The sequence below is a fragment of the Varanus komodoensis genome, unplaced genomic scaffold (assembly GCF_004798865.1).
Source record: "Varanus komodoensis strain SLA01 unplaced genomic scaffold, ASM479886v1 scaffold27, whole genome shotgun sequence".
Taxonomy (NCBI): domain Eukaryota; kingdom Metazoa; phylum Chordata; class Lepidosauria; order Squamata; family Varanidae; genus Varanus; species Varanus komodoensis.
The window spans coordinates 4,936,287-4,958,683 of NW_025335701.1; the positions used below are offsets into that span (position 1 = coordinate 4,936,287).

Sequence of the window (22,397 nt, forward strand, 5' to 3'; positions counted from 1 at the left end):
TCTGCTGCCCTCTGATGAAAGGAGGGCTCAGCCTTGTTGCCAATGCTGAAATGCCATTTCAGTTGCCTTGGCCCTATAAAGTAGAAGAGTGCAATGTTGTTATTGGCCTCAAGTAGTAATGTAGTTTGGGACAGCACTGGATCTCAGCCAGGATTTGTTCTTGACTTAGGAATCCTGGCTTGTTTGGAATCAACAAGCTAGGATTTGGTATTTGGTGGCATGCTAAACATGTTAGTTCTGATTTGTTTAGATGCTTGCACTTGTAGGAGGAGCCAAGTGACATGGAACAGGGTGTACACATCAGCATGCAGATTGTTCATGCTAAACCAAGACTCTCCACAGTCCTAAATTATCATTTTCTCTACTAACATAGGCACAGTCTCTCACCTGTGTTGAACATTGCAGCTTGTGTATATAATAGTGTTTGGGTGCTTGTTCTGCTTATTGATGAATTTCAGCCTTTGGCTGTGAGTAATAACATTTATATGTAGATGCACTGAAAGTAATCATGTGGAGATTTATTTATATTTATCTCTGAGTGATGTATGTTACTACTAATATTCCTTCTTCCCTGTTAACTGTCTCAATATTATTCTCATCATATTGGATAACGAGAGCCGTATCATTAGGTAAATATAAGGCAATGTTTTCATGCCTTTTTTATGGAGTAAGAACTTCTTGCTCATTTTTACACAGTTCTTAGTTTTTCTGTAGCTGTTGGTGTTGATTACCAACTGATATGAAAGAAGTATTCTGCCAATATAGAATGAAGATAAATTTGCTTGCATGTAATGTTGAGACTTTTTAAAGAAATTAATTTTGGCACTCTTTAAGGAAAGGAATTATTTTCCTTCAACATGTGTACTTCTCATAGAAAAAGAATTAGCCCTTCCTGTAGAACACTGTCATCCCATGAGGCTCCAGCAAAGATGCGTGGTGGGAAACGACATCTAAATATAAATTCCTGCAGGAATTATCACTCCTCATAGTCCCCAGATGACTCCATTTTTGCTGGGGCCATCTCCTATTTGCCATTCCTTTTCACAAATTCATCTTTTCCCAAAGGGAAAAAGAATGGATAGTCCCGGACAGTCCATTGTTCCTTCTCCGTGTTAAGGCCAGATATTCATAGAGAATTCCCTTGAGGTTTACAAAGTGTTCCACAGTGAGAGCTAAGGGGTGCACTTAACTGTGTTTTTGAGAACTTCAATAAGAGTGCTCATTTGTGGTGGAGGTGGATCCATGACCTACACTGTGCCTCTCTGTTTATCTAGGTCTGAGTTTTAGGGATGCTCAGCTACCTTTTATTCAGTCATCTATTAATTGATGGTGTTGGATGTTTCTTTTACTAGATTTTCATTCTACTTGTGCTAATGTGAAGTAGTGCTAATGCGTACTTATGCAACTGAAAACCCCTCCCAAAAGTGAAAAATTAAACTGCAAATACACGGAATCCGCATGAATCAAAAAAGTCAGTCCACTGTAGGATACACAGGTTGCTGTCAGACCAATTGGAATTCATTTCAATAGGTTTCTCCAACCTCCCTCTGTGTGTGTGTGTGTGTGTGTGTGTGTGTGTGTGTGTGTGTTTGTAGACATTGTTTTATAAGCGAGTGCAGCTAAAGTGCCAGTCTGGTTTTATATAAACAAACATGCACACACATGCAGAAACCTGGAAGCGCGATCAAGTGGCAGTAAATTTTTGACAAATTTTATCCAAAGTACACCAACACATCAGTCCTCAGCTATGGTCACAAAAACACCAAAGTGGCACCACACATAAACATGAAAGTACACTTCTGAAAATGTTTGTAATTACTGGAGAATGATATTGGAAATTATGGGATTCGGGAATGTGTCTAGTTTATTAGCTAATTCTATTCATATCTACTATTTATTTATCTGATTGGCACACACTTATAGTACCCAGTGAATATGTGAAAACCATAGAACAAAACTGCAGAACCACACAATAATTTTATGTATGGACATGCATAGATATACTTTCTAAAATATTTAAATAAAACATCAGATGAAATATTAAATGGGTTGTGTGTATATTTTATTTGTTGTTGATTGTTGTGTGTATATTTTGTTAGGTTTTGTGTATTTTGAAGAGGTATTTACACAGATAGACAATATTCACTGAGTGAGAGACCTTGCCTGCAGCCTGCATTTCTCACTGTGGGCATTTTTTATGTGTGTTTAGAGCACCAAGTTCATGTACTGATTTTGTATTCTGTGCAACAAGGTAGTAGACAGATGATCTTGCAAAGACCATTTCTTTGGTCTTTCTGTATGTGATTCCCAAAGAAAACTTGGCATCTAACAAGATGAACAGTTGAGAGAAAGGGAAGGCAGGCATGCACTGTAATCTCCCAAGTGCATCAAACATAGATTTGGGGCTATTACTTTTTCTGCTAGAGTGAATTTTGAACGTAGGTCTCCTGAGAGACATACTGTAGGGTGAATTCCAAAGTATCTGCCACAGAATTCTTATAACCAAGGGAGTTTCAAAGAAAAATAGTAACCCCATTGACTAGGGAAATACACTATTAACAGATTGATTCCCACAGGCCTGACGGAGTACTCAGTTTCCAAAGCATGATTTGGCTTTGTGAACAAAATGGCACTCTTGTGCCATACCATGATAGCAACACATTTGTTGGAGTTAGCATTTTATGACGTGTACACCTTTTCACATTTCTTCATTCCAGTACATGTGAGCTGCTTCGATTTATGAAGGAATTAGGTATACGCATACAATTAATTGTGAAGGATTCCATTAACATATATGGCACATCCAATTCACCACAGGTATGCAGAACAGGTCCATGGTGAGTCCAGAATGGTATGTACTTCCAAACTACATGGCTGATCTTTGGCTTATGCTGCTGGAATATGCCAAGGAAAATTGTTCTGCCAGAGATGCTCATGGTATATTTGGCAACTGCAAGAGCATGATTTTGGTTTGCAGGTGTCTTCACTGTGCAGATCATTCAACTAGTTTGGGATGTTATTTGCGATAGTGGTGATGCTCAAGCTAACTCTAGTTAATATTACACAGAAGAAGGATGTAGTAACTCACTTATGAATTTTCTTATCTTGAAAACCTTATAAAGAAGCAATCCAAAATGAAACAAGAGATAGGGCCAGAACATAAGACCCCTAAGTTGGTCTTATGACCCCTAAGTTCACTTTATGAGCTACTGGGGAAGGGCAAAGGACAAATACTAGTAGTATTGGAGCTCATAAAACTACTAGATCAAAACCAAAAAAAAGTTTAGTGGCCAACATGCACAGAGGTGGAAGGAAATTATGTACAACGTATACTATTGGGACATGGAATCTGAATCGGGCAAACTGGAAATCATAAAGCAGGAAATGGAATGAATGAATTTTGCAGTACTTGGTGTGAATGAACTAAAGTGAGCTGGAGTGGGACATTTCCAGACAAACATATACCAAATGTTTTACTCCAGAAATGATAAACTCAGAAAAAATGGAGTGGCTGTAATACTAAGGAAAGATGTAGCAAGGCAGTAAGAGATTATAGTCCAAAATCCAGCTGTATAATATCAACCAGAATTAGTGGAAAACCTATCAAAGTAATGTTCAAGTCTCTTGTCCAAAAGTTTGGCCTAGGGGTAAGAAATGAAGCAAGGGAACCGCTCATAGAATTTTGTGAAGCCAACATCCTGTTCATTGAAAATGCATACTTCAAGCTACCACTCAGATAATTGTATACATGGACTTCATCATATGGCCACTACAGAAATCAAATAGTTATGTAATTGGAAGCAGAAGTAAAAAGGCTCTATTCTTCTCTGATCAAAACAAGACCAGAAGCAGACTGCAGAAGTGAACATCAACTTTGAATTTCAAATCAGACTTAAACTAAAAAAGATCACCAACAGAAACAGTGCCAAAATATAACTTAAGTAATATCCCTGAAGTCCACATAAAGAATAGATTTGCATTGCTCAACTTAACTGACCACAAGCCAGAAGAACCGTAGACTAAAACATTATTAGGGAAGGATGCCAAAAGACAATTCCTGGAGCACAAGAAAGAAGAAGCCTATAAGAATGGCAGAGGAAACACAGTTGCAAAGGACAGGCAAGAAGCAAAAGGTGTCAGAAATAGGGTCAGATTCCTGAATGCAACTTTTCAGAGACTATCAGATCCAGGTCAAGGAGCACTCCTATGCTGCGGACCCTGTCCTTTAGAGGGAGTGCAACCCCATCCAGGACAGGGCCAAAATCACTTACCTGAAAGCCCAGACCACCTACCAAAAGGACCTCTGTCTTATCTGGACTGAACTTCAGCTCATCCAGCCCATTACCTCAGTCAGGCACCAGTTCAGGACAGCCAATGCCTCACCTGGATTAGTTGAAAAAGAGAGGTAAAGCCAGGGCCGTCTTAACAGCATTATGGGCCCTGGGCAAAGCAGTGTACTGGGGCCCCTACGAGAACTACAACTACTGTTAATTTTGGAAGTTTTCCAATTTTCCAAGGGTTAATATACACAGATTAGTATGGGGCCCATGGGCAAGTGCCCATCAGGTCCATGCGTTAAGACAGCCCTGGGTAGAGCTGGATGTCATCAGTGTACTGGTGACTCTGCAGCGCGAACCTCTTGATGACCTATCCCAACAGTTTCATGTAGACGTTAAATAGCAAGGGGGACAAAATGGAACCCTGTGGATCTCCATGGCAAAGTTGCCATGGCACAGAGCCATAGTCCCTCAGCACTACCTTCTGGAATCGGCCAGCCATGTAGGAATGGAACCAAAGGTTCAGCTTTGGATATTCTCAACATGTGTAAAGTGAACTTCTCTCTTCTTTGATTGCTTGGAAAATTTAAATTCCCCTAGGTCACATTTGCTGCTGATTTTCTTTTGCCTTTTGAACTCATTAATATTTCGTTTTGAGCACATTACACAGAAGTCTCATTTTGATATAATGCTGTTATGTGAACAGGCCTTGGGCTCATTGTTCTCTCCTCCTTTGTTTCCACTCTTAACTACTTGTTGACCACTTGATGTTCATCAAACCAACCCTTAACCATAGCTAAGACTAGCCATAGTTTCAGGTTTGGTTGACTGCAAATAGAATAGCTTCTGATCTCTTTGCAGAACCCAAAGCTTGTTCATATAAATCTAACCCATAGTGCAGTGCCAGGTCTGAACCAAATCATTATAAAAGCATCCCTTTGTTTTTTGCAAGTGTAAAGATGCATCTCTCTAGGCTCCAATCCTCTGTATGTTTACGAATTCCATTTGTTTCACTCCTGATTATATCCACCTATAATAGGGTATTTGTAACATAGTAGTTTTTGAGATAACTCTTCCAGATGAGTACACTTATTCCTACTGAATTTTAGATGGTTTCATGTGGATCTTGTTTATTGCATCAATTGCTAAACAACAGAGACTACACTGAATGGCAAATTTCCTGCATCCCAAAGGACATGGTTTGTGGTATTTCCCCCTCTTGTCCTTTGGAAACACTATTTTAAGCTATCAAATCAATATACCCATTACACTTCCTAAAAATAAGTGGTGTCCAGAGTCATTATGAGAAGGTTGTACAACTGAGTCAACTTGAGGCGTTCACAATGTATGAGGCTGGTCATTCACAGGGCACTGAACCAGGTAACTGAACAGAATGGTGTGGGTGCTAGGAGGTAGGGAGACAGGATCACAGGGTGCTTCATCTTTTTATACCAGTGGTGGGCAGCCCTTTTTGACTTCCTGTCAGGGGTTGCAGTCCACTGGGGGTAATCTGATGGGGGCTAAGTGGGCAGAGCTAGAGAGCAAGGTAGGTGGGGCAATCCTTGGTCTCTTGGTCTCTCTCTTTCTGCCATACCCTTTTCTCCCATCTCCTCACCAGCTTGTAGTTCATGTTAACATGGTCATTTATACCATTTCCAACGGGTATTTACCATTTCATACATGGCTTTCGAATTTTATCCATTCCCTTTATTTTCCCCTTGAAAAAGTGTCTTGAAGAATGCGTTGCGAGCGGAGGTCTCAGCCATTGCCGAATGTTCCTCCAAGGTAAGATTTGTGTCCATCGGAGAGCGTACAGCTGAGCTCCAGCTCCAACTCCCCCTGCCTGGCAGTGTTAATTGCCATTGACTGTAATAGAATATGAATAGCACCAGCCACTTGACACCAACTTAATGGTTCTGACTTTTCAGTGGCTGAGAGTGTTAAGGCTAGAGGGGAAATAGGGTCAGAGAACAGATAAGAGCCCTTCTGATTCTATTGAAAAAGATTAAAGCGGCTGCGTCTTTGAAGTGGCTTTTGTGAGGTTTGCCATTTATATGAAGTCATGTTAAAATAGGAAGTGATTGGGAGGTTTCGCAATTGCAGACGCACCATTAAAGTACTTTCTCTGTGACATTCCCTTAATATTGTTCGGGTCATGGCAGAACAAGAAACAACAATTGGCTATCTCACATCTTTGAGATTTGAAGAAGAGATAATCACACAGCCCTTATGAATTGCTTCAAGGGCCACATGACCCTGAACCAATCTTTACAACAGGACTACATAAAGTGGGTAGCAATCCTCTGTAATCTTATATGGTGAGGGGGAGGAATGCAGGAAAAGGAGAGTTCCCCAGGGGATCCTGCAAACTAGGAGTTAAGATTTGGGAGGGTTGTTCATTTGAACACAGAAATTCGCTCAGTGGCACTCTGATCTAGCTCAATAGCCAGCCGGTTGCTTGTACTTAAGGTGCCTGTGAACACAGGGAATTCCATTCCACTGCCCCGTGGCTAAGCATTATTAACCTGGTTTGCAAAATCCTCTACAGTAATTTCCCCTCTCCTTTTGAATATTCAAGCCTTGATTGTTGTGCATCCCCTGCAAGAGTGACAACTCATGCCAGCAGCTCTCCCTTGCCAAGTCTACATACAAGGCATCAGGGCAACTGCCTGCTGTGGCTTAAATATTTAAGATAGCCACTGATATGTGCCAGGACCTGCTGTGGCTGAAACGAGCTTGTGCAGAATGGCCCATCAGAGCCATCTTTTCTGTACTTGCCCAGGCCCCTTTCAGTGGTGCCTAAGGTAATGTTCATTGCCATGCCCCTTGTCATACCAGTGAGCCCCTTACATTACATATGTGTTGTGGGTTGCGGGGCACTGCTTAAAAGTGTCCTGAACCTACTGCCAGTCACGTTCTTTGACCCATCCCGTGTCTTGTATTAGAAAAGAAGGAGAAAATCTTCATGCTTCCATGATTTTGTAGGCTGGAACATGTTTCCTGAGCTGACTGCACTAAGCATGTACAACCAAATTAGGGGGCAGAATTATTCTAATACCATGGGCAGCAATTCTCAAAGAAATCTTCTTTAAGTGGAGATGCCAGGAATTGAAATCAGGATGTTATGAATACAAAGATCAGGAGTCCCACTGAGCTCTGTTCCCTCCCCTCCCCCTCCCGCTTGTGTGCCTAGCAAATGGGCCCCCCTTCCATGCAGTCTGAACTGCTGGGTGCTTGCACATGGCGAAATGCTGGGTCAGGCAGATACAAAATAAGTGAAGTGACCTCTTAGTTACTTTTAATGAACATAAGTCTGCAAGCCAATGTACCCTGCCAATTTGGAATAAAAAAGGTGCAGTTTTGTACTTAAAGCACCTATACAACAAAAATAAAATAATGCATGTTTTGGTAAATAGCCATTCAGTTTATGTTGCTGAAACTGGCTACTCTTCCCCCTGGGGGTGTAGAGGACTTTGCTTAACCTGGAAGCTTGCTTAGCAAATAGGTAAAAGGGAAGGGCTTGCGTCATCTGCTTTGCCTTACCTTATTTTCCAAGTCTGATACACAATCCCATCTCTGTGGAAAAGTTAATTTATTATTACATTTATATATTCTGTGCTTTTCCTCTTGTGGGAAACTATGCTCGCCTCTCCATTTTACGCTTACAACAACCGTGTAAGGTAGGTTAGCTGAACATCAGTGACTGGCCCAAAGTCACCCAGTGGCTTTCATACCCAAGTGGGGATTAGATCTCCTAAGTCCCAATCTAGCAGTCTAATCATTATGGCAGACTGGCCATCATAGCCCACTTGGGCAGGGAGCAGGACAGAGGGATGAAATCCTGATGGGCCACATCAGGCCTGACAGATGGATTAAGCCTTGGATTAAGGATTTATTAGGATGGGAGCCATCCAAATTAGTGGCCATCACTACTTCCTATGGCAGTGCATTCCATGGTTTATGTACTGTGTGAAGAAGAAGTAGTTCCTTTTATCTATTCTGTAAACTAAATAGGATGGCGCCAGGTTCTAATATTATGGGAGAGGGAGAAAAACGTTTCCATCTCCACTTTCTTCATGCCATGCATAATTTTAAACACCTCTCTCATCTTTTTCCTTACTCACATTTTTCTAAGCTAAACAGTTGTTGTAGCTGCTCCTCACAGGACAGCTGCTTCAGCCCCCTGATAATTTTTGTGGCCCTTCTATGTACCTTTTCCAACTAAAGAATGCCCCCATTTAGGTAAGGGGACCAGAACTGTACACAGTATTCTAATATTGTTGCACCATGGATTTGTGTACCAGGAATACAATTTTGGCAGGTTTAATTTCAGTTCCTTTCCTGATTATGCCTAATATGAATTTGCCTTTTTCACAGCAGCTGTGCACTGGGCCAACATTTTCATCAGGTTGACCACTACAACCCCAAGATCCTTTCTTGATTGGGCACTGCTAGCTCAGTTCCCGTCAGCCTATATTTAAAGTTGGGATTTTTGTCTCACAATGCCCTGGGTGACTTTTATCTTCAGAATGGTGCGCACCCTTGTCATGAGCACCTCTTAGGGTTCTGCCATTTCTCTCCCAGATTGCTATCTAGTTATGTCTAAGCTTTGCCATCTTCTGATCCTAATCATCTTGCTGATGATTGGGATATACTTCTGGACAACCTGCTAGACAGTTCTTTTCTGAAAGTTACAGCAAAATTTGAACATTCTTGCCTTATGGTATACTAAAATAAATAGGAAGTGGATAAAGCTTTCTCCTTTCCTTTTCTCTTCCCTTCTGCTTTCACAGAAATAAAAAAGCTATTATAGTTCTAATGGATAACAATGGTGTACTTACATTTATATAGCACTTTAAATTGCTAAAGGACTGCAACTATATATTACTTATTAAAATTTATTTATTTAAACTATTTATGTTCCATCTTTCTTTGTATAGTGCAGGTTGGCTAACACAAAAATAAATGTGTGAAATAGAATAAAAACAATTAAAAAAAGAAATCCATCAAGAGTAATGAGCTAGTACATATAATGATTAAAAGCAGAGGCTTTAAAACTGCACTAGAAGGATTCTACAAAGTGTACTCAATTCAGAAATACATTCATGCTTTGAAAGGCAGTTATGGGTCCTGATGCTGCAGCAGAAGGCTAGCCCTGGGAGGGGGAAAACCAGTTGCCCCAGGCAAGTTGCTCCAAAGTCTGGGCATGGCAAATAAATAGCACACTCCCTTCTAGCAACAAAAATGTGAGTTTGGAACAGGAGAGGAGTTCTGTGTTTGATCTACACGAAGATCCTTGCTTTACCACTTTGAGGTAAGGTATTATTTTACCCATAAGAATAACAAAATGTGATCTTGCACTGCCGTAAGAACTGGTTTTGTAAGTCGTTTGTAATTTCATGTTTAAAAATGAGTATGTGCCATCTGACTTAATGGCAACCCTACGAATGAACACCCTCAAAAATGTCCATGAAAGCCCTGCTCAGTTCTTGTAAACTCAAAGCTTTGGCTTCCTTCCTGGAGTTGATCCAGCTCATATTTGATCCATTTTATATTCTGTTCTAATATTAGCTTCTTGAACAGGATACAGGTTCACATCAGGACCCTCAAGTGCTGAGGCTCACGAGTTTCTTTTGGGATCGTCCCTAGCTTCTTGTGATCGGCACAGTCAAGTTGTGTTGCAATTCTTTGCTGCACTGGTAGACAGTGTATAATTGCAATATGATCTCAAGTGCCTCTTCCTTTTCAGAATCCATCTGGAACGTCAGGCATCTCTTGCTCAGCACAGGGTAAAATTGTTTGTTGCAACAGTTTAAGCATCACTTTGCTTCCATAGGAAAACGTTCCTATAGTTACTGCACTCCTTGGGATCTCCTCCTTGGGACTGGAATGCATATTGATGCTTCCAATCCATGGGTCATTGCTTTGTTTTCCATATTTTTTACTTGTCCTTGGTGGGACTGGGGCGGATTCATTCCCTGCATCTTGGAATAGTTCTGTTGGTACCCTGTCTACCCTGGATGCTTCACTCAAGTGCTCTCAGGAGAGCTCTAACTTCTCTTTATAATACAGTCGGTTCTTCCTCACAGGATTTGCAGGAGTCTGACATCATTTCATCTCTTCTGCAATATACAGATTTCTGCATATTGTTTCCACTTACTGTTCATTTTCTCCTGGTCTCATAGTAAGTCCCCTATTTGTCTTTCAGAATTCCTAATCTAGGTTTGCATTTCCCTTTGACTTCTTGGATCTTCTGGATCTCCGATTCTCTCCCAGTTCTTTGCATGGGTTGATGTAACAGTTCTTTTTTTCTCTATGTGATAGTTATGAAAAAGTTGAATTTTGATCCTCATTCTGGCGCCTTTAGCTTTGCTTCTCTTAGCATTCTTTCCTAACGAATCTGGCTTCAGTCAAAATCAACTGAGTTCAGTAGTGCAAATTGTTCTTTACGTGGACTTTAAATTCCTCACGAATGTTAAGTTATATTTTACTGCTATGTTTCTGTTAGACATCCTTTTCAGTTTTACTCTTATTTTTGAATTTGCTTTTCATTTTTGAAATTAAGAGCTGATGGTCGCTACAGCAAATTTTCCCTGCTCTTGTGCTGACAATGCAAATAGAGCTTCTCCATGTCTTACATAAAATTTCATAGTCTGTTTTATTTGCATGTTGATCCTCTGGTGATGTCTGTGTGCAATTTTGTCTGATCAGTTGCTTTATTGTATTTGTAATAAAGAAATTGTAGGTTTTGCAGAATTCTATAAGTCATTTTCTTGCTTCATTTCTGACCCCTAGGCCAAATTCTCCCACAACATTGGATTCTGTTTTGTTTCCTTCCTTTGCAATCTAGTCAGCTAGGATTAACACCATGTCTTGTTTCAATTTCAGTGTCATCATTTTCTGTTTGAATGCTTGCATAGAAATTTTAAATTTCTTTCTCCTTCTTTAGCATCTGCTGTTGGGACTTGAAGGATAGTTATGTTGATAGGTTTTCTTAGAATTCTAGTTGATCTTACTTCGTCAGATTTTGCATTATAGCTGCTTACTGCCTGTGCTCCATCTTGCCCCACTATTAGAGCAACTCCATTTCTTCCGAGTTTGTGCTTCTAGAGTAAAACACTTCGTGTTAGCCTGATTGAAAGTGTCCCATTCCAGTCCATGTTAGTTTGTGTACACCAAGTCCTGTAATATTTAACTGTTCTATTTCCTGAATTACAGTGTATAGTTTGCCTTGATTCACACTCATCATGTTCCATGTATGTGTTGTGCGGCATTGATTTTACTTGTGCCACCGTGCATGAATCTGCTTAGACTTCCTTTTGGTTTTGATCTAATTGTGTCATTAGCAACAGCAGCATTCATACTTGCTGTCCACTCTTCCTAAATAACTGATAGAGGGCCTCCAAACCAGGGAATTTATCTTCTGGCATTTTGGACAATTTCATCAAGGTAAGAAAATTCAGAAGTGGTTTACCATTTTCACCAAGTCCTGTCCCAGCACAGCACTAACCAAAGTAAAAATGATGTTTTAAAAAAAGTGTTGTTTTTAAGTGAAAAGATGTTTTCTTTCAGAATTGCAGTAGCTAGAATGTTAGAAAAGGACACTTTTGTCATGGAAAAGTATCAAAAAACAGAATCTAGAGGTGGTAGCACCCTTTTGTCATGATAGTATGCACAACAGGGGTGCAGCCCAAGCAGTGCAAAGAGCCCAGCCCAGCTCAAACTTAGTCAGGCGTCTACAGCATTGGTCCCTCAAAACAGCCTACAACCACCAGAGAAACATAGAAACAGAGTGAGTCAGAAGGGGCCTCCCGGGCCATCCAGTTTGACCCCCGACTTCAGCCAGCTCCGCACACGACATGCCCACCATGTGCATGTCTAGCCTATCCTTGAACTCCCTCACCAATGGGGCCTCAACCACCTCCCATGGAAGCCCATTCCACACCCTTGGGGTCCTAATTGTCAGAAAGTACTTCCTGGCATCCAAATTGAACCTTGGTTCCCTGAGCTTTGCTCTGTTGGAGCGCGTCCTGCCTTCCTCTGCAGGGGAGAACAGGTCTCTACCCACCTCCGTGTGACACCCCCTCATGTACCTGTATGTCACCAACAGATCCCCTCTGAGTCTCCTCTTCTCCAGGCTGAAGAGACCCAGCTCCCTCAGTCTTGCCTCATACGGCTTTCCCTGCACTATCAGAGTGCCCTCCATTTGGGGGACGGTCCTCAAATGAACCATCTGCTTTGGACTTTTCAGGGTCTGACAAAGGGCCCATGAGGCACCAAAGAACTAGAACTCTGTATAGTTGCTTGTGGTTCCATAAATAAATAAGTGAATACATGTAAGCTCTCAGTTTTGCTCCACATAAGCCCACTGGGAATTGGGCTGATTCATTAAAAATCACTCCACAGAGTTTTGTCAGTGCTACTCACATTTGTTTCTCATCTAAACTTGCCTGGTAGTGGAGGTGAGCTCCCAGCAGCATTTTGCCTCATCTAGAGGCTGGTGTAACCGTCTGCAGAAATGCTCAAGGGGGAACACAGGCAACCAAAGTGCAACAGAAATGACGAGAGCTACATTTCCCATGATTTCCAGTGTCATGGAGGAGTACCCAGACTGTGGAAGAGTTATCCCTCCTCCTTACCTATTGTGTGCACCCTCTAGTTATTGTTTAGAAGGCTTTGCTGTTCCGTAAATGTATAGATGGAAAAAATGGAGTCAATGAAGACAATAGGGTGTCTTGATAGGTCCAAAGCAGAGGGACTTGTAGCTTTCATTAAGGGTCCCTGAACTTTCTTTGCATGACTCTGACATGGGCACTGCTACAGCTGAAACAGCTGACAGGAGCTGCTGCAACCAGGCAGAAGCACAGAAAGTTATGGACGTCAAGAGATAGGGAATGGAACAAGACACAGACGGCATAAGTTCCAACTTAGCTGGATCCATTCCAAGGCCATTTAGCTCCCACACACAGAGTTATTCTTTCCTCAAATCCAATTTCCGACATGCATGTCAGATGAAAATCTGATGATTTTCAATCTGACATGCTCGGTGTGGAATTTCTTTTATGTACACTGCTAAACATGGCAAGGATGTATGGTACAGACAAACAGGAAAATATAATGGGCATAAGGAATAGTACCATAAGTGTGAACTGTGTCTGTATATGACAATAAACATGTCCGTAAACATAAAAGATTTTGTTAATGAATAGTGTGGAAGGACATAGCCTTTAAGTGCTGCATTTGTAGTTTCTGGACCATCAATATCCTTGCTTCTTTCATTAATAAACTGGCAAACCAAGGAAGAAAGCTGGAGTACTTTTTTTTTTTTTTTTTAACCCTGAGCTCTACTTAATCAAGAGCAGTCGTGATCAAACAGGAAAAAAAATGTAAATCAGGCTCATTAATTTTGCTGGCAATAAACAGGAAGGAGAAAGCTAAACATGCAGTTGTGTGTGTGTGTGTGTGTGTGTGTTTTAGCCACAGATATTTGAGATAGGAGAGCATATGGAGAGATTGGGTAGTTAAATGACCCTTCAGATGGTGAGTGACTAGGGGAACGCAGGGGTTTATGTATGGATTAGCACATTGATAGGCCCTGAGTAGCAAAAGACGATGACTAATTGCCTGACAGAATAGCACTCTGTTCAACTTGGTCACTGAAATTAATTTCTGTTCTCAGGACTGGCAGAAAGCAGCTGTGGAATTTCAGTTCAATACTCAAATTAACTGGGAGTCTAAATTATTTCTTTGCACACACACTATTAAAGAAGCAAGTTACCAAATTGATCTAGATTTTTATATAGTGGAGGCCAGGTCTATTCTCTTTCTCTCATCAGCCAGCCCTGCCCTTCAGAATCGGAGTATAAAGGCAGGTATCAAAGTAACTTATTTGCAAGTGGGTCAGCTCTTGTCCAGTGATTAGCATCTCAATATTCCATTCAAGTTCTGGAAAAGGGGAGAGAAGAACCTTTTGAAACCTAGATGTGTCAGGTGGCATAAATTCTGAGACTTAAACCATCATTTCATTTACTAATCAGCTTATACAAATAAAATGCAGGAAATACAGGTCCAATCCATTAATTTTCATGGAAAGAACATGTATAATGTTCACCCCATTGAAATCTATGGAAATGAGAAGAGTTTATTTTTGTTTAGATCTTAGTAGATAGATGGACAGGCAGATATTCAAAAAATGAAAAGGGAATCTTAAGTGAATGCATTCAAGTGCTGTTCTCCTGCTTCAAGACTGAGTCTGTGTGTAGACTCCAGTCTCCTTTGCAGTGGGCCACAGTCTAAGCTCCTGGAGAGCACTCCCAGCACTCGGTCAAGCCCCACCTACCTACAAAATATACTACCCTGATGGAAATATGTGTACACTGGCAAAATATACTGATAGACGCAAGAGCTCTGGGCAGAGGGATTTTATGACCAGGTTTGTTTTTGCTATTTACTCTTTCATTTCCTGGATAATGTCCTAAATATTTGAGCAACCTATGAGAAGTTTAATATGTTTTCCAGATGCATTTCCCTCTTTATTGATACTTCTCTAGATGTAGAACACACTTGCTAAGATTTCACAGATGAAAATAGGGACCACTCTTCCCTGTGTACAGCCTCCTTCCCTGTGTACACTAGGGATCACTGCTTGAGTCTACACATGTCCCCAAGTGATGAACACGTTTGTATTCCTAGGCACTGAAGCAACTCAAGCAGGGTATATGTGTGAACCGTTTCCCTTTCATAAGCACCAGTTAACTGCTCCTAGTATTGCCACTGCTACTGCCTCAATATTGGAAGGATATTGATAGTTATTCTTTGTGGTCTCTGTGCATCACACGTATAGGCTGTTTGCGCATGCATGGAGAGTTCTTTGGGAAGATTCTAAAGCTGATTAATTAGTATTAAGCAGGAGCCCGGCCCCCAACGCAGCCAGCATGAGGGCGGGGCTCTGGCCAAGACCTCAGTTTTTCTTCGACCACCATCATGAGCACATCGGGAAGTTTCTCTCCAACTTACCTTGCAAGTTATACATAATAGCTCCCTCTGGTCAGGTTTTTTCTCTCTCTACCTTCTCTCTATTGCTAGAAGCAAAAAAGGAAGGAAGGAAGGAAGGAAGGAAGGAAGGAAGGAAGGAAGGAGAAAAAAGAAAGAAAAAGGTTGAATACATCCTACAGCGGTTACCGCTGAGGGTTTTTGTCATGCCTTGCTGGCCAGGCAATGGCGCTGAAGGCTGCTTTCCGCAACTGTACCACGTGCGGGAACAAGCTCCCACCAACCAACTGTACCACGTGCGGGAACAAGCTCCCACCAACCAATGGCCACTCCCTTTGTTTGTTTTGCCTGGGAGAGTCTCACGTCATCGAGTCTTGTTATCACGGCCAAGCTTTTACAAAGCAGGCAAGGAAACACCAGGCTGACCATTGAAAAGGGGAACTTTGGAGCCACGCCTTAGACACCGAAGACCCTCAGCTGTCCACTACGGTGGCTTCGGCTGAAAACCCAGACAACTCGCCACTTCCCCCACCAGTGAAAATGCCCAAGGTGGCAAAACAAAAGAAGGCAGAAAAGAAAGCAAAGCCACCAAAATCGTTTACCCTTGTAAAAGAGAAGGGAAGCTCCGAAAGTGTCCATTACTCACTCTGAGTCGTCAGTACCTAGCAGCCTCCTGTGCACTGGAGACACACTGCTGCTCCAAAGCCAGGAAAAACCTAGACAATCCCTACAGCCATTTCAACCTTCAAGGAGCATTTTGGTGTTTGAAGGAGAAATTTGAGAGTCACCAGTTCAGCCTCCTCAATCAGCTCTCCCTCAGGTACAAAGCCGAGGCGAGCCAAGCCTTCACCCTCGGTACTGAGTGTATTTCTCCAACCTGAAAGACAAGGAGCTAAACAATGTTCTCGATCTCCTCTGGCCCAGACTCCACATAAAAAGCATCAATGTTCCCCAAGACATCAAGGGGATTTCGATTCCAAGTTCTATTTATAATAATGAAGATCTGTCATCTCAAGACAAGGATTGCACTGGAGCTCAGAATATGTTATTTTGCCTGGTCCCAGCTCTCACAGTGCATTGTAGCAACCGGCTCAAGACCCTACCAATTTTTTACAGTTCGCGGATAGGCGACCTCCATCCTCCTTGCTTAGCAATCTTACAGATAGAAGCGGAGGTCTCTTCTAATGAGGATAATATACTTTGGCCTCAGTGGCATCCTCTCTGGACTGGCAATCCGATATTCTACCAGGTCTTATGAGAACTTTTTCAGATCTATCTCAACCACCTGAGGACATTGGATTTTTTCCATCCCAGGTTCTCCGAATGGCAAGAACCCTCAAGACCCAAAGACCCAGCCTTCGAGGCTGTTTATGCGGAGTCTCCTGGACCTGTAACCATTCCACAGCTCCCAGCTCTGCTGGATGTGATCCAACATGAAAGGCGATCCCCAGCATTCATGGCCCCACCACCTCGCTACCTTGAAAATATGTATTGCATCCAAGAAAAAGACGGTGAATTCCCATTTCAACACCCCCGGCCAAGCTCTATCATTGTAGAGTCTGCCCAGTCACACTCCAGAAGGGAACATGCCACTACGTCTGACAAGGAAGGCAGGTGCCTGGATGCTATTGGTCACCGCTTCTACTCCCTGTCCGCTCTCCCCATAAAAATAGCCAATTACCAAGTTACCATGGCCAGATATCATCTTATACATTGGGGTAGAATGGCATCCCATTACTTACTCATTAAGGCAACACAGCTAACTTGTTCCCTCCTTTCCAGTTTGGGACTTTACATTAATACAACTTAATCTCACCTTTCTCTTTCTCAGTCAATGAACTTCATTGGAGCCAGACTCGAGTCCATACTGGCGAAAGCCTTCCTCTCTCATGAAGACTCTCTACAATGTCCAGAGAGGTGAGATCCCTGATTGATATCCTTGCCAACTGCCAGATTGATCCAATGCATTCTAGGACTCATGTCTGCAGCAATCCCAGTTGTTCTACTAGTCCATCTCTTCCTGAGGCCTCTCCAACTCTGGTTCCTTGTGTCCTTCAACCCAACGATACAGCCATGCCATACCATGCTCTATTTTCCACCATGGGTTTCGAAATCCCTACATTGGTGGACAAGGAGGAACATTACAGCTATTGGAGTCCCTTTCTCCCCTTGGGACCCTCAAGTGACTATGTGACAGATGCCTCCCTCCTTGGTTGGGGCACACATTGTGGACAAGTCACCATCCGTTTCAGGGGGGGTCCCCGGGAAAGTTGCCACCATATCAATTTCCTCGAACTCCTGGCAATCAAGAAGGCTTTGGTTGCCTTCCAAAATTGTATCCGAAATCGCCATGACAGAGTTCTTATAGACAATACTACTGATGTGGCATACATAAGCAACGCAGAGCCAGGTCGAGCAGCCTAGCATACCTTACCATGACCATTTGGCACTGCTGCATAACCAGGCGGGCCACGCTAACTGCCTTATATGTGGTGGGCACAACCAATGTTCTAGCAGACTTCTTGAGCAGAACTTTTACCACATGCCACAAGTAGGAACTCCATCCTGTGGTCCTTCGAACCCTATGGGATCATTGGGCATGCCCCAGATAGACTTGTTCACTACTGAACACAGCATGGCATGAGCTCAATTCTGCTCAGGAGCTGGTTTCAACATACTCTCTCTAGGAGATGCCTTTCTCCTATCCTGGAATGGAAAACTGCTTTACCTATTTCCACCTTTTCCTCTAATTCCAAAGGTTCTAGCAAAGTTTTTTCAGGATCGTACCAACACGATTCTCATTGCTCCTTGGTGGCCCAGGCAACAATGATTTCCCCTCCTGTTCGACCTGTCCGAACAAACGTTCTGCCATTACCCCACAGAGATGACCTTCTCTCTTGAGATCATGGCAGAACTCTCCATCCCGATCTGTCGACACTCCGTCTCATGGCATGGAGGGTCTGTCAGACCTAGTCCCTCCTGACATCAAGTTCATGCTAGACGCATTACATAAACCATCCACTTGCAAGTCATACAGTGTGAAATGGGCAACCTTTGAGTCCTGTGCGAACCAGCATAATTTCTCTCCGGCTGCTGCCTCTCCAGTTCAAATTCTCTCATATTTGAACTCTATACAAAAGAGGTCTCTTCTACTCGTCGATCAAAGTCTACATGGCTGCCATCTTTCCATGACCCGATCCAAGGACATACAACTTTCTCACATCCCCTGATCCACAACTCAGCCTCTCAGGCAGACTCAAAGGCTGTTCATTCTCTATGGTGAGCCATGCAGAAGAAACCCAGTATCTCCTCAGAGGCTCTCTAGGTGGATCATCCATACCATATGTCTGGCCTATGACCTCTCTGGCCTTCGGCTTTCTGGACCTGTCAAAGCTCACTTGACTAGAGCTACATCCATCTCCACTGCACTCGATGCTGGAGTGTCCCTGACTGACCTCTGTAAGGCAGCCACATGGTCAAATCCATCAACCTTCGTTATACACTACTGCCTCCATGTCAAATCAAGAGAGGACTGCACCTTCGGCAGATCTGTCCTCTCCTCTTTGGTGCACTGAGCAACACCACCCTCCTCCTTGAGGAAAGCTCGCCAGGCGCCCATGTGTGTGATGCACAGAGACCATGAAGAATAGAGACAGCTTTCCTTCCATGTAACTGTCGTTCTTCGAGTGGGCTTTTTCCTATCTGAACATGAAAGGGCTTGTCCCCTTTGTTGTTGTAGAAAAGTAGCAGCTCTGTATAATTGCTAAATTGGATAGTTGTTGGGTGTTAAGTGTGGGAAAGAGAATAATGATTTTAGCACTGTCTCTATGCATGTGTCTATGAGTGTTCTCGTCCTGTACCATGGAGTCAAATGAAATCTCCAGGCAGGGCTGGAAAAGACTCAAGAGCCGCTACCCATCAGTGCAGATCATACTAGGCTAGGTGGATCAACACTTCCAATTCCACCTTCCAGCTTTCCGGCCAGTGAGAGCAATGACAGCCAAATAACTGATAACACTGGCCCTTATTTTTTAAATTGCCTGAAATTAGTAACTGTTATTTTTAGCAATATTCAACACAAACCACTACACCTGTTTTATTTATTTAAAACATTTCTATGCCACCCCATCGCAACAAAGCCTCGGCTTTTAGGCTCTCTGCATTTATGCACAGGCTATTCTGTACTGCCCCTTTAATTTCCATTCTCTATAGAATTTCTGGCCATGGGCCAATGTAAAACACAGCATCAAGGCTACTGTACATTTGCATTTCATTTTTTAAAATCATCCTAAGGCTTTGGCTCACTGCAGAATCTGGGCTGGGGGGAATGCTGTAAGAGTAATACAAAAGGCTGCTGCTGGCTGTTACTCCTCCATTTTGTGTGTGTGCGCTGGCTCATGATAAGTAGGTTATGTTGGCACAGTTTTTCCTTCTCAAGATCAAACTCTACTGCTTGTTTTCTTGCATTAGCCCTGGACTGGAATAAGCAAACAGAAGGATTCTTATGGCAAAGACCTAGCATTTTTCACGTCAGTAGTACAGTGGGAATGTATAGGCAGGCCATACAATTCAAATAATTATCTGACTTGAAAAGTGTATTAGTGCCAAGAATTTTAAGAATGCATGACACAGAGCTACGCAACCTGGAGTGAAATATCATTTCCAAAATTATATTAATTCCTTATACTGACAAAGCTCGAAGTATTAAGCACTATAGAAATATTCTCTGTCCAGAAAACCAAATTGCATTGGTGCATGGAGGGGAAAGGAGAAAATTATAGTGGTTCACTAGTGCTCTACCCCATCTGAAGGCTTGCATGCCCCAAGGAAAGGCAGAACCGAGGAAGTCCAAGCCAGAGACTCTGTGCTCTCAGCACTGGTCAAAATGAAAACGGAGACATTCCATCACAACATAGGGTGGCACGCATTATTGGGTTATCTGTGAGAGAATGCAATTGCAGACTCCATCAGCTCTCCCTCAATCTGGTCAGCCTCAAAGGCCTTAGGCAATGCGCTGAGGCTTTATTGCCCAGGGCAGTGGTGGCGAACCCATGGAACGTGTGCCGCCGTGGGCACGCAGAGCCCTCTCTGTCGACACGTGAGCCAAGTCACCCCAGCAGCCGAGCATTGGGGAACAGTGCACAAAGGGGCCATGCGCATGCTTGGAAAGGACTAGCGGCACCAGGAGATGACGTCATGAGCCACGACCCATCGGAGCTTTCGCATGGCCGGTCAGTGCACTGCCAAGGATATATATACATATTTGCTTGGACTGGCTGTGAGTTGTTTTTCCTAAACTAAAACCTCAGTTTTCAGGCTTTATTGCAGTGTTGGCACTTTGCGATAAATACGTGGGTTTTGGGTTGCAGTTTGGGCACTCAGTCTCTAAAAGGTTCACCATCAGTGGCCTCGGGGAAGGGGAAATAAGCAGTCGGAATGGCCAGCCTCAAATAACACAAGAATCAGAGTTGCCCATAATGAAGGTTACAATGCTCTGCACATGCCCAGCAATCTATCAGCTTTCCTGTCCCACTGAGGTCTCCTTCCAAGGGCTAATTTTAATTCCCTTCTTTCTAGCAGCAGTTGCAGTACCACCACCAAATAAACTTTGCACTGCATATTGGTAGACTTAGGCTGCAATCTGACAATACATAAGAGGGCTAGGAAACCCATGGCCTTCAACTCCCACCATCTACAACCAATGGCCATTCTGGCTGAGGATGATGGGAACCTGTAATCCCAAAGCATTGTAGGGGCGGCAGGCTTCCCCAACTCTGGAGCAGAGGGGCTGTTGCAGCGTTCTGCCTGGGCGAGTTGCCGCTTATTCCCCCAAAACTCCAAGGGCTGTCAAAGCCGGGCCAAATCCAGGGACCAGATTTAGTTACCGCCACTTTAAAAGTACCATTACCTGCCACATGCATCAGGGAAGAACTACACAGTGGTACTCGGGAGGTACCTATTCCACATGACTAAGCCAAATGGGGAGGAGTTCACGACCCTTTCTTGCCCTCTGCACTCTGGCTTGTACCCCAGGAGGTACTTCCTATGGCACAGTTCCTGGTATAAAAGTGGGGAATAATGAAAAGCGTCTTCACCCCACTTTCTCTCTCTTTCAAATTGTCCCTACCCAAGGCAGAGTTTTTGTTTTTGTTTTGTGGCTTTCCATAGCAAAGCATCCATGATGCTTGAGCAACAGGATGTGGCATTGCCCTTTCCAAAATAAAACCTGTTCTTCCTTTTTTGGAAGAGTCAGAACTATTGCCATAGTTTTTGGAATTCTGTACCAAATAAAATTGTCATAGTGAGTCGTCTTTGTACCATTAGGAAAGAAGCACATTAAACAAGTCAATTATATATTTTTCCAGAAAAGTGGAAGTTTAAGCATATTCTATGGATCGGTACTGAGTGAGAAGCTCGTCTGAAACATTTCCTGCCAAAACACTTCCCTCCTGACAGGAAGTAAACATTAAAAATAATCTTTAATCCCTTGTCTGGTCTATTACCATTAACAATTGATGCACTTTAATTTTGTGGGATTTTAACTACAAAATGGAATGGCTAAGTAGTGATAATTGGGTTTGGAATTACACGGTCATTTATATCCACCGAAATGCAAGAGGCTGGGAGGGTAACATTAATTATTTAACATTTCCTGGCTGTGGTTCCCATTATAGAATTTACTGATATGGTCTGTTGTAAACAATTATCACCAAATGAGAGTAAACAAATTGGGATGTGACGGCTTATTTATAAATGTGGACTGTATTTAGACAGCGTTGACTTAATTTGCATTTACATGTTTGACTCTTCATGGGAGTACTGAAATCAAATTATTTTCAAGTACTTTCCCTCGTTTATTACATTTGTTGATCTTTTCGCTAAAAACACGTACTTCGTCAGAAACCCCTCATAACTGTAACAATGCTCAGGCAATGACAAAAGAAGACATCTAATAACCTTTCAATCTGAACTTTGTTTTCTCTCCCTCCTTTCCTCCTATCTCCTCCCTCTCCTTTTAATGCCTCCTCCTTATGCAGTATGTTTATGCTAATGAATCCCAATGAAGTTCTAGGCTGTAATATTTTGGGATGCATCTCCAGATCAGCAGATTACATGCAGTTGTTCTGT

General features: G+C 42.6%; 1 protein-coding gene across 3 annotated transcripts in view; it reads left to right on the forward strand.

The window, feature by feature from the left end:
- Positions 1 to 22,397, forward strand: part of WWOX (WW domain containing oxidoreductase) — a 713,985-nt gene that overhangs the window by 302,106 nt on the left and 389,482 nt on the right. Inside the window, exon 9 of one of the 3 annotated variants that reach the window (XM_044434021.1) lies at positions 1 to 4,179. This exon is cut by the window's left edge and continues 13,115 nt beyond it. The exons of the other annotated variants lie outside the window; for them this stretch is intronic. The gene's annotated coding sequence lies outside the window, so the exon portion shown is untranslated. Of the gene's footprint in view, positions 4,180 to 22,397 lie in introns of those variants that run through there. 3 annotated transcript variants of the gene reach the window in all.